The sequence below is a fragment of the Heterodontus francisci genome, chromosome 13 (assembly GCF_036365525.1).
Source record: "Heterodontus francisci isolate sHetFra1 chromosome 13, sHetFra1.hap1, whole genome shotgun sequence".
Classification (NCBI taxonomy): Eukaryota; Metazoa; Chordata; class Chondrichthyes; order Heterodontiformes; family Heterodontidae; genus Heterodontus; species Heterodontus francisci.
This window is the reverse complement of record NC_090383.1, coordinates 87895602-87912154: the sequence shown is the minus strand read 5'-3', so window position 1 is coordinate 87912154 and position 16553 is coordinate 87895602. Positions and strand designations below refer to the sequence as shown.

Here is a 16553-nt window from a genome sequence, read left to right as displayed (position 1 = left end):
ATTACGAAACCAGTCCCACTGCCGGCAAGTGTGGGCTCGGGAACCACTTTTCGCCACAATTTCGGGATCCTGACACCTACAATAAAATTTAGGCCAATGTATTTACAAGGTACTGGGGTTCATTTCTACAGTATTAGAATTCCAAAGCAGAGCACTTACATTAAAGTTATATTGAACCTTGGTTCAGTCACATTTACAGTACTGTGCACAGTTCTGGTCTCCATAGTACAAAAAGCATATAGAGGCACTGGAGAAAGTGCAAAAAAGATTAACAAGGATGACACCAGATCTGAGGGGTATAGAAAGACTAAGCAAGTTGGGGCTCTTTGCTCAAGAAAAATGGTGACCTGATTGATGTCTTTAACATTATGAAAGGGTTTGATACAGCAAATGTAGAGAAGATGTTTCCACTCGTGAGAGAGTCAAAAACAAGGGATCATAAATATAATATGGTCACTGATAAATGCAATGAGGAATTCAGGATAAAGTTGTTTACTTAGAGAGTGGTTAGAATGTTAAACCTGAATTAAGGAGAAGCTAGATAAGCGCATGATGGAGAAAGGAATAGAAGGATATGTTGATGGAGTTAGATGAAGTATAGTGGGAAGAGGCTCTTGTTAACCGTGGCGCGGAGTCAACGCCCCCTTGTCCCCTTTATTCCCTGCACCCACTTGATCCTGGCTATCACGTGGGACTGAAGTCCTCTTAATTCAGGCTCAGGCTGAGTGTTTGGGATATCGGATTTCAAGAGAGCCACCCTCCAGCTTAATCCACAGCTACAGTTAATGGCTTAGTACAAAGAGGAGGAACTCAGTCCTTTCTTTAACTATCAATTTACTTTATTCACGTTGCTGTACAATGTAGGAATAAGGCTTATACACTTAGACAAAAGCATACAACTCCAACTGAGTTATACAGTTAATAACAAAACTAGCTAGAATTCATAAGCACCCACTAGGTTCCTCTGACCTTTCCCTGACTGAGTCACAGAAAACTTAAGGATATTACCCGAAAAAAGGAGAGTTAACGCTGGCCAGGCATTCCATTCTCTCTTTCTCTTCTACGTCGTCGCCGCGTCGCTCACGCAGGGTCTTCCGCTTCCACGATGGTTTGTCTCCGGACTTTCCGCTGGCTCTATGCCCAAAAAGCTCTATTCTTATCCTGTTGCTTATCTCTCCAAATCTGAGCTGTGTCTTTCCGGTTGGCTTAAGCCTGCTCACCTCGTTCACAGCTTCTCTTAATTGGCCCAGGCACAAAGACCCCGGTATCACACCGTGTCCAAATAAGGCTCTTTTCCTGTGATCGCTCCTTTGTCTTGTCTCATAAAGTAATAAGTTCAAACTGGTTTTTACCAGCACAGGCCAGTGTCCGAGCTCCAGGTTATTACAGGTCAAACAATCCCAGCAGTTTGTAACTGATTCCGTATTTCTTACAGCCCCTGGCCAACATCTCCCCCCTCATGATCCAAAGATACTTATCTTAGGATCATAAAATTTCCCTTCTCCGTGAACCATTCCTGAGAACGTCATTGTCCCCCAATGAGTGTACAATACTGTTACATATAAAAAGATACGTTATAAAACTTAATATATACAGTTGTGTTTTCTTTTACAGCTTTTGTTTATATTGATAACCGTTCCTTCTGTTTCATTATAGTTCCATCATCCAATCTTCGCAAAATTTCATTTTACCACCTTCTCAGCTGATATACATTGAAAACAACAATTATTAGCGCACATAGAAGCACTATGACAGCAATATGTGATACAATTCTGAACTATGGATGTATTTGAACATTAGATCCCCAATTCCAAAACTTACTCCAAAACCCTGGGTCACGCAACAGTTCATTTGCCTTGTCAGCATGAGTTCTAATTGTTTTAGTGTGTTTATTCCATTGATGAATTATCTCTTTTGCCTCTTCTGCTATTTGTGCCCAATCTGCTGTTAGGTGTGGGATGGGTGGTAATTCAGTGGCAAGATATTCCTGTATCTCTTGATCTGTATCAGTACGTTGGACCGAAAGATTTTCCTTTATCACTATCCTGGTTATTGGCTTAGGCAGGACTTGTCCACCAACAACCAAGTCTGAGGTTACATTGTGAATGGCTACATTGTGTCCCTCCAGAGGGCACTGTTCTATCCCTTGTTGTAATTCATAGCAGCCCTGGCTATGTAATACGTTTGCCCCACAAGGGCATATTGTAAAAAGGTCTGGTTATTAACAGGGAAAATGGACAATGAACAATTTTCATAGGTGCTGAGCCCACAATTTGTAAGTTTCTGTCTCGTTGTCTCTTCCGGACAGGCCCAGTGATTCCCCCCTTGATGACATTTTGACAAATCTACCCCTTTCTCAACACCATCCGTTTACATTGGCATGAGATGGTGGGTTATTTAAAGATATCCAAATACCCTCCTGGTACTTCCCTATGGACTCTCTTTAAAGTAGAGGTCAAATTGCTCCCGTGTCGGGGAATATGAACCACTGCCCCAACATAATATCTTCCTCTCTCCTCGTCACAGGTACCTAACACTCTGTTAGTTAAGGTCAAACTTCTTTTCCCCCTAGTATACCCAATGTTTTTCCCGCGCACGCCAACCCATCTACTCCCGCATAATACAAATTTAAATCTTCTCACTGTCCTTTGTTGGTTCGAACTATCTTGATCTGCCAAGCAAAGTTGTTCTGGCCACGGGATAATCTTCCCGTGTTGACACTGCTTCAGGTGTGTTCATTCGTCGTGATAGCTTCGATGCGAGTTCACCTATAGTCCCAAATATGGTCAATCCAATTGCAATGCAATGTATCACCCTCTTCATTGTGGGTTGGACCTGTAATATACAAGTGTAATTTCTGCTCTTATTTACAGTTTCTTTCTTATCCTATTTTAAGTCCCGTCTCTCCATACACTGAGCCAGACTGTCTATATCTTGTTCCCAATTTGTTACTGATTCTAACCGTCCATTTCTCCTAGCCCACTTACTTCCCCTGTTTTCTTTATTTTTCTTTCCTTTTTTTCCCTCGATTTCCCTCTGTATGTGGACGTGCAACATGAGGTTGTCTTTCAAACACTTCTGCTTGGATCCGCAGTTGATCCTGCTCTTGATCTCCCTGACCGATCGGAACATCGGTGGCATCAAGCATCACATGCCAACTGTGATTATCTTGTTTTTCTCCTACTAACTTTAACTGATTAATGTGATACCAGCCACACTTATCTGGCGCTGTCAATACTTTATATACAGATGGACTAGCTTTATCTACTACCTCATAGGGACCGGTGAACTTTGGACTCAAAAAATGAGGTGGGCTGGTATATTATGTCCATTACCCTTTGTCCGGGGCTCAACTCTATCGGGCTGGCTTTCGCATTGAAATAAGCCTTACTTTGCTGTCTCTTCTTTCCCTGTTGGTGAGCTGCCATGTAATTTCCTTCCCTCACTGTTTCTACTAATTGTTGTACCCATTTTTCTGATATAATACTGTCCACCTTGGGTTCGGACAAGTCCAAACCTACCAACCCCTCCATTCCTCTCATGTCCCTTCCTGTCATGAGTTTATAGGGAGTATAACCTGTTGATGAAGCTAAGGTATTCTTGATTACCACCAACACATAGGGCAGAACAACCTGCCAGGTCGCCTTGTGCTGCCGTACCATTTTAGCTATCATGTTTTTCAATGTCCGATTCATCCTTTCCACAATTCCACTAGACTGTGGTCTATAGGGTATGTTTAACCCCAAAGAGGGTCATGACATTTTGCATTACTTGGGCTGTAAAATGTGTTCCCTGATCTGATTCTATGCTTCGGGATAAACCCCATCGAGTGAATACCCTTTCTAACAGAATTTTCGCAATGATTTTGGCTGTATTTGTTCTGGTTGGGAAAGCTTCCACCCATTTGGTAAATGTATCTACTATTACTAGAATGTACTTAAACCCTCCTGGAGTGGGGGGTAAGGGTCCTACATAGTCTATCTGTAAATTAGTCCAAGGCCCTTCTACTGGTCTAGTATGTCGGAGGGCCCCTTTCTTGACATTCCTATCTGGGTTATGTTGTGCACAGATCAAACAATTCTTGACGTAGTGTTCCACGTCACCTTTCATCCCAGGCCACCAGTACACCTCCTTTATCCTTTCCAGGGTACTTTCTGTCCCTTTATGTCCCCATAAGTCATGGTACCAGTGGATTATTTGGTTTTGTTCCCCCTCTGGCACTACGAATTTTCCTTCAGATAAAACCACTCCGTCCTGAATATAGACCCCCTTGTACTCTTTGTATGTGTCTGACTCTACTCCTTCTATCAATTTTTTCAATTCTCCATCTTTCTTCTGCTCCTCTGTTAAATCCATTACCTTAACCTGTTTCCCTTTCTGTTCCCCAATGTCCTTAATCGGTGGCTGCCATTCCTGCCCACTAACAGCACCTTGTTTGGCTAGCTCATCCACTTTGCTGTTCCCTTCCGGAGTAGGTTTTGAATGAGCTTTTACCTCCGTGATCACATATCCTTTCCCCTGTGCTCCTACAAAGATGTATTTTAATAATGGAGCCGATGGAAGGGGCTTCCCATCCGCTGAGACAAAACCTCTCGCCTCCCATAAGGGCAAATGTTCCGTGAGGCTATTACAGACATACATGCCAGCAGAATATATAACTGATCCAGGCGGGAAGTATTCTGGGTGGCCAACCACATATGTGATGGCTACTAATTCTGCCGCCTGCGCGCTCTTTGTTTTAGGCAATTTTAAGGCTGCACTAAACTTTTCCTGATCGTGTTCGTCTTCTGCATATATCCCGCACCCAGTTTTCCTCTCGCCATCCTGTACTGACGAGGAACAATCCACAAAAATTTTTGTGGGGTTCTTCTTTTCCCTTTGCATCTTTACTTTCTGTCTCCATTGCTTTCTCCAATCCACTTCTACCCCCTCCTTTTTGTTTTGATACAAATGGCCCCTTGGGATCATTTGCTATCATGACTTGACACTCACGTTTCTATCCTTGATACACTAGGTTGTCTGCCAACATAATGGTAGTTTTTACTCCTTTCACGCTTATGTTTCTTCCCTGCAACAATAGTGTCCACCTAACAATTCGGTTCTGACTTCTGACCCGTCTTTGATCCTACCGTCTAATAGTAACTGTACAGGGGTATGTTCTGTCAGTATTGTAAGTGGGTTCAGTCCCACTATGCAAGTAAAATACTGTACTGCCCAAAAAACTGCTAACAAATGTTTCTCGCACGTCGTATACCCCTGCTCTACCGGTGAAAGCATACGCGAGGCATGCGCTACTGGTCTCAATTTCCCGTGTGTCTCCTGTAACAGAACTGCTGAGAGGGTGGTGTCTGTGGTAGCTACCTCCAATGAAAACGGCTCAGTTGGATTTGGGGTTTTCAGAGCAGGCGCAGCAGCTAGTGCCTGCTTTAAATCTGAAATGGCCTGTGTGTGTTCAGTTTTCCACTCCCACGCCACATTCTTTTTCAATACTTCCATTAATGGGGCCGCTTTCGTAGCGAATCCATCAATGTGGTCCCTGCAATATCCCACTAAACCCAGGAAAGATCTCAACCCTTTTACATCCCTCGGGACAGGGAGTCTGCCAACCGCTACTACCCTTCGTTGGTCAATTTCTCTCTTTTCCGGTGTCAAGATCATTCCCAAGTAAGTAACCTTCTGTTTCATAACTTGCGCTTTTTTAGGGTTTACTTTTAGTCCAATTCGTGTAACAATTGTAGTAATTCACTTAGTAACTGATAATGTTCCTGTTCCGTTTCAGTTTGTAGCAGTAAGTCGTCTACATACTGCACCAGACATTCAGGCTTTGAGAACCCTTTTAACCCTTCCCTTAAACATTGGTGAAATATGGACGGGGAATTATGAAATCCCTGTGGCAGGGCGGTCCATGTATATTGTTGTCGTTGAAAGGTAAACGCAAATTTATATTGGCATTCTTTCTCCAGTGGAATAGACCAAAAACCGTTACTTATATCTAAAATAGTGAACCACTGTGCGTCCTCATTTTGTTTAACTACTGTCTCTGGGCTAGTTGCTACGGTAGGGGCCGTTAACAGGGTTACCTTATTTAATTCTCGATAGTCTATCGTTAGTCGCCAGCTATGGTCCGGTTTCCTCACCGGCCAAATAGGTGAGTTGTTAGTGGAGGCTACCGGTCTTAATATCCCTTGTAGCAGCAAACTCTGTATCACCTTTCCCACCTCCTCTTCTGCCTGTTTCGGAAAACCATACTGCTTCTGTGGTTTGGGGTCTGGACCCTGTATACACACACTTCCGGTCATTTTCCCACAATCATGTTTATGTCGAGCAAATACTATTGAATTCCGTGTGATAATTTGTTGTACTTCACTATCGCTACTCATTTCTTCGGGTCTTGTCCACAGTTCCCCGAACGTGCATATCCTATCCTGCTATTCCCCCACCGGGACGGATGTGTGATCTATACTACCCCTGCCCAAGGGCATTTGCCAAATCGCGCAATTAACAGGGTCAAAACAGAGTCCCGCTTTAGCCATGTAATCACACTCTAATATATGTTCTTGTTCTCTGGGTAACTCAATGAGAACCACTGAGTGTTCTATTGCTACATCCCCCACACTGACTTCCAATGGTACGCTCACATATCCCACCTGTGAATGTCCTGTAAATCCACGTAAAACAAGTTTACTTTGAATTTCCCAATCTACTTGACTAACATTGGTGGTGTTTACGGTGGTTCGGGATCCTCCAGTGTCCCAAAGGAACGTGACAGGACGGCCTCCAACCCTACCATTCACTAGGGGTCTCCCTGTGTTATCCCACCGCATGTCACACACCCATAATGGAGAGGCCTGCGACCGTCATTGCGGTTCGGGGTACAACCCCGAAGACGGTGCTATCTCTAGTATATCACATTGAGGATTTGACCTATTCAGTCCTTCCACAGGTAGGCTCTGGCGTTTGTCCTGGCCTCCTCCCCGACCTACATTTTCTTGTCTCAGGTTTGAAATGTCCCTCCTGGCCACAATTATAGCAGTGGGTCGGCCCACCCGGAGTTCTCCCTGTTCCTAGGACGGATCCTCTCCCAATGCCTCTATTCCTTCCTCCTGTCTGAGAGGCTGGGTGGGGTGCCCCTTGTGCAGTTCCCCTCCCTTCATTTCTCCAGGTTATTGTCTAATCTTTTACAGGCATCGCCTTTCCCCCAGGGGCCTTGGAGAATTTTGTTGTTTCCTTCTCCCATGCTCTAACCATCCTCCTGAGTACCCAAGCCTCTGTGTGCGTGTCATCAGAGGGATCAAATTGATCTAGTGCCCTTCTTGACTCCTCAGTGCCATGCGACACCAGCGTTCTCAGCCATCGGTTTCTAATCTCTGGTGTTGGATTGGCTCTATCTAGGTTTGCGCCATATACCCCTTGAAACACCGCCCAGATGCGAGCCGCAAACGAGAGAGGGTGTTCACCTTTTCTTTGATAGCATTTCTTTAGCGTCTCCACTGGGTCCCCTCTATTAGCGCCCATGACATTTAATACTTGTTCTTTTAAATCTTCATTTGTGCCTCTACCGAGTTTTTGTTCCTCTGGTAGGGCGGAGTGTATGTGTGGGTGTAGGCACATTATAATTCATTTTCTTTCTTCAGCATCATCTAAGCCGTGTATTCCTTTCTGTTGACTGACTGCTTGAAACAGCTCCCTAGGATCATCGCCGGGTGCACACGTCCCAATATCTTTCGCAATATCCCTCAATTGCTGTACCCCCATTGGAGTGGAATATGTCATACGCGGGCCAGCTGCCACCTGGCCATCTGCCCCTATCGCTGCTCTAGTAGTCACAAGGGGCGCCATGGGGGCCGATGGCTCCTCTGGCTCTGGCTCATATGCTGGCGGAGGATCCTCGGGTAGAGGGTCTCCATCATCATGGCTGTATCTAGCCGCTTCGTCTGCTAACTCATTCCAATCTATGCCCCCTTCACCATTCTCCTCACTTCCTTCGGGTGCAAAAGCACAGATTATACCTCTCTGTGTGGCTAGCTGCTCTTGCAGTCTCGCTATATATTTTTGACACTTTGTGTGATCACCTGAATTACTTCTCTTTTCCTGAGCTGCTCTCTTAAAAACTGCCATGAACGTGATTCAATCACGACATTGCTGCTTCCATCCTTCCACCTCAGCTTTAGCTGCTTGGGCTTCTCCCTCTCGCCTACTTTTTCCATAACTAGTTTTTCGCACTGTAACTGATATTGGTTCATACGCATCAAATCCGCACTTCTCTGTCCCTGCAAATTAGTTACTTTTTCACTAAGGCGGGCTGCCTCCTCACAGTTTTTTAATCTCCTCCTCTAGTCTGTTCTGCTCATTTTTAGCCTGCTGTTGGCATTCTATCCATTCCTCAAGTAAACAGCCGATAGCTACTGACTTCTATATCTTTTTAAATTTCCTAGCTGACATCTTTGCTTGTGCAATCTTCCAAAGGGCTTCCCCTACAGGTTTTCCCTTATCGCTAGTGTGACCTGCATACGCTCCGTATTGTGGCCACTTCGCTATTCCGTATTTTTGGAGGAATCCCTTCCAATCAAAACAATCCGAGTCTCCATGGTTTGGAGATTCCCTTTGTTTCATCATCTTATGTTAGGAGCTACAAATTAACCCCTAAGTTCCTGTTCTCTCTGTACTTTGCCAATTTGGTTCGGCTCGAGTCTCCCGCTGATTCAACGGAGAGATTTATCCTCGAGCCCACCCAGGGACGCCAATTATGTTAACCGTGGCGCGGAGTCAACTCCCCCTTGTCCCCTTTATTCCCTGCACCCACTTGATCCTGGCCGTCACGTGGGGGTGCAGTCCTCTTAATTCAGGCTCAGGCTCAATGTTTGGGATATCGGATTTCAAGAGAGCCATCCTCCCAGCTTAATCCACAGCTACAGTTAATGGCTTAGTACAAAGAGGAGGAACTCAGTCCTTTCTTTAACTATCAATTTACTTCATTCACGTTGTTGTACAATGTAAGAATAAGGCTTATACACTTAGTTAGACAAAAGCATACAACTCCAACTGAGTTATACAGTTAATAACAAAACTAGCTAGAATTCATAAGCACCCACTAGGTTCCTCTGACCTTTCCCTGACTGAGTCACAGAAAACATAAGGATATTACCCGAAAAAGGGAGAGTTAACGCTGGCCAGGCGTTCCATTCTCTCTCTCTCTGCTACGTCGTCGCCACGTCACTCACGCAGGGTCTTCCGCTTCCACGATGGTTGATCTCCGGTGTTTTCGCTGGCTCTATGCCCAAAAAGCTCTATTCTTATCCTGTTGCTTATCTCTCCAAATCTGAGCTGTGTCTTTCCGGTTGGCTGAAGCTTGATCACCTCGTTCACAGCTTCTCTTAATTGGCCCAGGCACAAAGACCCCGGTATCACACCGTGTCCAAATAAGGCTCTTTTCCTGTGATCGCTCCTTTGTCTTGTCTCATAAAGTAATTAGTCCAAACTGGTTTTTACCAGCACAGGCCAGTGTCCGAGCTCCAGGTTACTACAGGTCAAACAATCCCAGCAGTTTGTAACTGATTCTGTATTTCTTACAGCCCCTGGCCAACACTCTTGTGGAGCATAAACATCAGCATTGACCTGTTGGGCCAAATGACCTGTTCTATTCCGTAAATTTTATGCACTTCTATGAAATATTCCCAATGAATTCCTTTCTAGCAGAGTGAAGCAATCAAAACATGGTCCTGATTCAAAGCACTTGAATCTTACATCTTTTCCATGCATGTGCTGACTGTATGAAAGATACTTGCTGCAACTACATGATCCAGAATAACAGAATATTAAATTGAAATGCATGTCCAAATATTGTTCTATGAAAATAGATCTCGACAAGCTTTTGCTAAATTAACTTACACAATCCTCCAGCAGTCTAAAACAATGTAGGAGTGTTACCTTTACTCCAACATAGGTTTTTATTGTGCTCTGTTCCATATAATTTGTAGTTATTTGTGCAGTGTTCTCTGATCTTTAATTTTCTCTCAGGCTCTCCATCAGGATAATATTGATCAGGAGTTTTTGTTTTTTCCAGTGTAAATGTAGGGAGAAATCCAGGACAGAAATAATGTAAACTGCTCAAGGTTCAGGCAGAGCTTTAGACGAGAGATAATGGATTGTAATATAGATTTTTCTGTTGATACGCCTTATTAATGGACAGAAACTGACTGTAGCCAGCCACAAGTGAAGATCGTATATACTAGTTCACTGCCATAATGTACCTTATTGGCATTTCCAGTCAGCCATAGAAACCAGTTGCTGTAGGTGTTTCACTGCAATGTTATAAGGCTATTGTGGTGCGATTTCCTGTTGGCTGCATCCAACTCTCAGAGGGGCAGACAACCAACAGGAAAATGTGCACTAGTGTCTTGCAATCGTGTCAGTTCTCTCTTGTAATTTACCATCTCCAAAACAATGTCATCTGTAGTAAAATATATTCTGAATAAACTCTCTGCTCTGCCATGCTTCAGCTGATTTATACTTTCTCCCCCAGTTTAAAAACTATCGTTTTGAGACTGGCATTTTCTGCAAGACTCTCCATTAATTAGGTGGTTGCCCTGTGACTTCAGATGAGGGTCATATGCTCACCCTCTTGTTCTACATAATCGTTGTGTAGATAAGTAATATTTATAATTTACAGGAATGACTGTATAACACACCCAGAAATACAGAATTAAAACCTACTGCTTCTTGCTTCCCAGATGCTGCAGGGGGTTGGGTGTGTAAGCAACACTTCTAGCCCCAAGCAGTTCACAGATAACTCAAGACCATGCAGTGTGAAACAATATTTGACTCTAATAGTGTAGGCGTTGTCCTGGGACAGCTATCTCACAAAATAAAAGCACGCAGCTAAATTCTTTGCCTTGCCAATTTATGTCAACATCATTTTGCTCTAATCTTCAATCATATAATTAAGAAATCAAACAAGTTTGAACTGAGACGTTAATTGGCGTGTTTCTGATCTGGTTTATATTATGAAACTTTAATTATAACTGTGGTTAGAAATAAAGGATGGCAGGTGGAGGTGGAGAGAATTGCAACAGAGATGCAATGAACCCATGAATCACAAGTGCCAGCTGTCAAAGAGCTGTGTAAATTATCAATAGCAGTCAGCAATGGCAACACATGCCACCCTCCCCAATGAGGCATTTTGATTCTTCCACAGAATTCAATTTTAACATGAGATTTAGTGAACTTCCCAATGTGGAGATCACTTATTTAAGACCATATTGGATGGCATCCAGCAACCAATGAGTCAATGCCATTGCTGGAATCATCACAACAAAGTTGGCCTTATGAAGAAAGCTGGAGCAGGACAGTGGGGGCATTATGTATTAAGCTCCAGGCTTAAAGATTTTTAAAATTACTTTTCAAATGGCACCTGCAAGCTGAAAGACTCTTGTGCATCTGGGCAACAAGCCCAAAGGTTTTCAATGGCCTCCAATTAACGTGGAAGTGTTAGATCTTAGCAAGACTTTGAAATGACAGCTGCATTCTGCCTCAACACATACTACTATTTAACAATGAGGGAGCAAAGAGCTTTCATAGAATCTTATAGCTCAGAAGGAAGCCATTCGGCCCATCATGCTTGCAATAGCTTATTGGAAGAGCTATCCAATCAGTCCCAGTCTCCTGCTCTTTCCCTACAGGCCTGCAAATTTTTCATTTTCAAGTACATATCTACTTCCTTTTTGAAAGTTGCTGTTGAATCTGCTTCCACCCCTCCCCCTTTCAAGCAGTGTTCCAAATCATCATAACTCTGGGTAAAAAATATTCTTATCTCCCCTCAGATTCTTTTGCCAAGTTCCTTGAATCTGTGCCCTCTGGTTACTGACCCACCTGCCAGGGGAAACAGTTTCTTCTTATTTCCTCTATCAAAAACCCTCATCAAGCTCAATCCTAGCTTCTGTACTCTCTCCACATAACTGAAGTCCCTCATCTCTGGTCTCATTTAAGTAAATCTGCTGTGAACCCTCTTGAAGGCCTTGATATCCTTCCTAAAGTGTGGTACTTAGAATTGGACACAGTACTCAAACTGAGTGATTTAGAAAGGTTTAGTATAACTTCCTTGTTTTTGTACTCTATTCCTCTATTTATAAAGCCAAGCATCTCATATGCTTTTTTTTATCATGCTTTATCAACTTTTCCTGCGAGCTTCAAAGATTTCAATTTTAAACAAAAGTATTGGGAGGAACTCCCTCCCCTGTGACCTCTAACACAATGTAGGACAAGAGCAGCAAGCTTTTCTCCAGGTCACACACCATCCTTACTATATAGTGCCTTTCCTTCATTGACGTTGGGTCAATATCCTAGAATCCTGACTCCACAGAAACAAAACTATAAAAGTTCATTTACTTTTATATTGGTGGCCTCCAGTCTTAAAGTGACAGCTAGTTAGTCAGCTGATGAACCAGATGCTCCGCTCAATTGGTGACAAATTTTGATTGGAGTCCAAAAACTGCCGCTAGGACTCCAATTTGCATATTCAAAGTGTCTTAGTGCCTGTTTCAGGTGGATATCCTTCACAGTTGGAAGTCACCAGTTTGCAATTTCGTGGCTGGTACACCATCCAAAATTCTGCCTCCTGATTGTTATTTTTATCACCCAAGGTCCAATTTCCCCCCCACCCCCATAGTACGTCAGTATGGCATTTTCTGATTAATCAACTGGCATGGCTCATTACTGGGATCTGGGAACAAGAGGGAGCTAACAGTCTTTCCATCCAGCAGCAGATAAGCCCGGAAGTCAATGTTGTTATGGATAAAGTGCTCATTGTTGGGCCCAGTGTTTTACTCGCATTCTCTTTTTGAATTTTAGATTTGCTCATTTGTAGCCTGCCTTTCATCCTCTTTATCTCTTTTGGTTTCTCATACTTTCTTGCATTTTTAGTTGTGTGGACCTCTAGTATCTTTTCACCTTATGCTGTTTGCATCTTTGAATGTCTTACCATTTTCTTTAGGGTTTGTTTTTTTACATCATTTAATAGTTTTCTATTCAGCAATTCACAAATCATAACTTTTCCTTCTCTGTAATTGGTGTTTGCGCAATTTTCCTCTTCCCTTTTTATTCTTTCAAGCCTTTTCTACCATATTAAAATGTGTATTCATCTTCTAGTTGTCAGTTCTGATAAAGGGCCACATAACCAAAATATATATAGCCTGTCTTTTCTCTTTACAGATGTTGACTGACCTGTTGTGTATTACCAATACTTTTTGTTTTTCTTGAAAATTTCCAACGTTTGCAGTTTTTTCTTACTGCATGTCTTCTCACTCGCTTTGTCATGAGTTCAATCCTGAACATACTGAGGTGAATGGCATCGACTTTGCTGATGAGTGAGAATATTGTTTAGATTGACAGTGCTAATTTTCCAAAGATGTTTAGTTTCTAGCTGCATGTGATCACGCACTCTCGAAAACAACAACGTCTGGACTTTGTACTCCCAGCCATCTGTTGGAGAAGAGTAAATCAGGTGACCTGAGGCAGGAATTCCTTTCTGCTTTTCCACACCAATGCACTTTCGGTCAATGCCTGCCCATATGGAATGATTAAATGCAAATAAGGTGATAAGACGATTGAGTCCCATAGCCCATTTTCATCATACGATCCAGTTTCGTCATTTCTACCTCAATTGCCCAAGGTCACTCGATGGCAGAGTTAAGGAAGGAGTGAATTTAAACAGTCCAGCAGCCAGATTGACAGTAATTCCAGAATGTTTATTTCTGACTCAATTGTGCTTTCCCCCCACAATTCCACAAAGCTGCTGCTAACTATGTTTCCATCTATCTTTATACCATTTCCACCCCCCCCACCCCCCTGCATATCTCTCTGCATGGTCAATGATCTGTGGGAGAGCAAACCTAATGGTACCATTGCCCAAGTTTATTGAAACCAATGACACACTGCTGCTTTATCATCCTGCATATATTCTTTCTCCACCTTTCCATCCTGCACATATTCTTTCTCCACCTTTCCATCCTAGCCACCATTTGTAGCACGCTGTCCAATATATTCCAAAGCCTGCCAAAGTGCTTTCTGCTTCACTAGAATCATTTTTGTTTTTTCACAGCAGCCATGAGCAGCAGATTTTCATGCTTCAAGTGAGGCAATGTATCCTGACCCTCTGGTCAACAACATCTTCCTCTTTATGTGCCACCACCACTGCTCCTGTTCACTCGGAGTGTGTTTGCCGTTCAGTGCATTTTCCTTCACCACACCCTCTAACTCCCTCATGTCTCAGTTCATATTTGGAAAGTATAGAGTGAATGATGGTGCACACTGAAAAATGCTGCCACTGATGGTTCATTGACAATCAGAATATATATCAGAATGCCATAACACGTTAGTTGGTATTTACTCTCATACTTCCCCATTACCTTCAAAACTTTAAGAGTGTAAGAAGTATCAAGTATTGGGAGTTGGTACTTTTTGTTAATCCCTCCTCACTGTTAAGGGCCATCTTTTACTTGAAAAAGAATGCATGATGTATCTATCACATGTAGCAAAATCCAGGTGTTAGTTGCAGCCTATAATGGATCTAGTAATAGGTGAACGCAACCAGCAATTAATTCCACATGTAGGTTTTGTGGAGTGAATGCATGTAGGTGAGTGAAGGAACACTTTCAGGTGAAAGCTGGAATGCAAAGAGCAGCATGCTAGTTCATGGGCAGTAATGGTAAGTAATAGAAGCACTCTTAACATAGTATGAGGGGCGAGGCCATTGTAAGTAGCAGACATGCTAATACAGTACATTTTTGAAAGGTGTGACTGAATCCTCTTACCTTGGCTGATCTGGTAAATTATTAAATTTTTTTTCCAACATTGAGTAACTGTGCGTGAAGTAATTGAATTGATACTCACTTGCCTGCCATTCCTTCCCACTGAACCTTTCCTTGGGGTCCTCTTTTTACTGGTTCCTCATCATCCTAACTTCCTGAAGTAGCATTTTATAGTAGGAATCTACAAAGTCAGGAGCTTTGTGCCCTTCAGGCGACATCACAGATACTTGAACAGCAATCACGAGCTATCCTGCTGCCAAAGCAAATATGAACTTACTAGACCCTTGAAGCTGCTACAACCCTTCAAATACCACAGCAGCACACTATTTCCTGCCCAATGAACATGCTCCCAATTAAAGGCATTTACAATAACTGGAGCTGAACCAAATTATTCTAATTAAAATTACCTGATAATTTACAAGTGGCTCAGTGCCAATCATGTCGTGGATTGCCATTACACTCCAATGGAAAACCCAAGCTTTAATGTATAGGTGAAAAACTCTATTGCCAAATATTGACAACAAATATGCTGATAAATATAAGCTGAGATTAATTGTGAGGAGTCTATCATTCATAAAGCAGTTCAAATCCAAGAATGAGAGAATCATTTGCTCCTGTACACTTGAAAGTTATTTCACTTGCTGCTTTCATGACAAGCAGACAGAATTTGTGATAAATGAGGCAAATGGGATGAATATGCTTTCAATCTGAGCTTCCAAGAAGTGGCTAAAGACTTGTGAACTTCAGTAACATTAGGCGAACATGATCATTCACTCTGAAGTCAACCATATCTGATAATTTCCTACCACATCCTTTTATATAGTAAAGCTAGGCTTGACAGAAAGTGTAACCTCACTTTCCTCTTCCTGCAGTCCAATTCCACTAAGTGGTGCACATCAATCCCTGGTGTATAGTAATTGAACATACATCAAATCCAAAACATAATTGGCAGAGGTATCAGCTCTTAGAATATCCTTTAGCTTGTCAGAGTGGAAAGAATAGCGCTGATTATTTTTCCTAATATGCTTATTTATCTGTTCTCTGGAGAAGATGTGCAAGAGCCTTCACTGCCTAAGTAAATTCAGTCAATGTGTAATTGAGTCACACACATAAACAAGTTGTATGTTTAATTCTTGGTCAAAGTTGAATTAGCTGATTCCTCCTTAGTAGGAGAGATACAATTGGTCTCAGTATTCTTGGGGTAGGGAAGGAAAGAATCATCCATGGTTTCAGTCTATTGTGCGCAGAAGACTTTAACAGGGTGATTTTCACTTGACCAATTTATCAGTTGGGCAGGCAACCTCATTCCCACACTATGGTTCCAGCATTGAACCCAGTGCAGAAAGTGATTGAAATAGGTGGTTGAAGCAATCCTGGCAGAGGGCTGCAAACGGGTCAGGGATTGATTGCTGGCTCACCATTTCGATGCCTGCTTGAAAACAGAGTTGGGCGGATCTCACAATTAAAAAAGACCTGCTGATCACCTCAATTTTAGTGTGAATGAGATGGTAGGCAGCCAAAAATTGTCCCCAAGGTATCTTAATAGAATTAGGAATAGTTAGTTCAAAGATAAGTAAACATGTAAAACCAATCTATTAACTATTTATAGAACAAAGTATTTTCTACCCTGCAGAATAATTTAAGTTTAGAAAAATACATTTTGAAATTATTTGGATTTGCAATTATTAGTTCAAATACAATGAAGCCTGTTGTTTTGAGTGGGAACTTCTATGCACTCCTGTGTGTGAA

The 16553-nt window shown here is 42.5% G+C and overlaps 1 long non-coding RNA gene across 1 annotated transcript; it reads right to left on the bottom strand.

The window, feature by feature from the left end:
• Positions 1 to 855: 855 nt before the first annotated feature.
• On the bottom strand, positions 856 to 14952 carry LOC137376128 (uncharacterized). Its single transcript, XR_010976135.1, has 3 exons — positions 14887 to 14952; positions 13219 to 13476; positions 856 to 2835 (listed from the first exon to the last, which is right to left on the bottom strand). It is a non-coding gene; the product is annotated as an uncharacterized lncRNA (long non-coding RNA).
• Between the last annotated feature and the right edge of the window lie 1601 nt (positions 14953 to 16553).